The following is a 1,102-nucleotide window of genomic DNA, read 5'->3' on the forward strand; positions in this document are numbered from 1 at the left end:
CTCATCGTTGATCGTGGCGCAACGACCGGGCGGCGAACGCGACGCGTCTCCTCCCGCAACCAAAATAAGAAGGAACCGCGCTTCTTTGAAGTCGGAATGGCTGACGGAGTCTGTGCAAATAGAAGCACGAGCGGCGAAACTGGGTGAAATCTTTTCTTTTTGGAGTGCACTGTAAAACATGCGGCAAAGTGGAAGCTGCAAACACATTTTCCGATGGAAAAATAGGGACCAAATGGAAGCCGGATTACTTCAAGCGACACATTCATCAGAAAAGTTATTTGAATGACGTTGGAAGGATACAAAGACTCAAGAGGGGAAAAGCGATTGGTCCAATATTGCGGGAGAGAAAGAAGCGGCTGTCACATAGAAAAGAAAGAAAAAAAAAATCCCACCCTGAGCAAGTTAGACTTCGAATTGACGAGATTTTACTTGCCATTAAAATGAATGCACCAAATATTGCATTTATTCCTATTCAATGTGTTATGATATCGCGTTCGTTTTCAATGTGAAAGAACGCTTCTCTTTTTGGAGTGCACTGTAAAACAGGCGGCAAAGTGGAAGCTGCAAACACATTTTCCATGGAAAAAATAGGGACCAAATGGAAGCCGGACTACTTCAAGCGACACATACATCAGAAAAGTCATTTGAATGACGTTGGAATGATACAAAGACTCAAGAGGGGAAAAGCGATTGGTCCAATATTGCGGGAGAGAAAGAAGCGGCTGTCACATAGAAAAAAAAAAAATCCCACCCTGAGCAAGTTAGACTTCGAATTGACGAGATCTTACTTGCCATTAAAATGAATGCACCAAATATTGCATTTATTCCTATTCAATGTGTTATGATATCGCGTTCGTTTTCAATGTGAAAGAACGCTTCTCCTAACAATAGAACACTTCATTGTTCAAAGAGGCTTTTTTTCACATTTTCAGGTAGTGGCGTGCCGCGGGATTTTTCAATGAAAAAAAATGTGCCCTGGCTCGAAAAAGATTGAAAAACATTGGTCTAGGGGCTGCAGCGAGCCGCGGGGGCCCCGAACATGCCATTTTAGGGCCACTAGTGAAGATTTAGCGAGGCGCACACGAGAAATTGCCTTGCAACA

Source organism: Hippocampus comes, unplaced genomic scaffold, assembly GCF_001891065.2.
Source record: "Hippocampus comes isolate QL1 unplaced genomic scaffold, H_comes_QL1_v1.1 scaffold189, whole genome shotgun sequence".
NCBI lineage: Eukaryota > Metazoa > Chordata > Actinopteri > Syngnathiformes > Syngnathidae > Hippocampus > Hippocampus comes.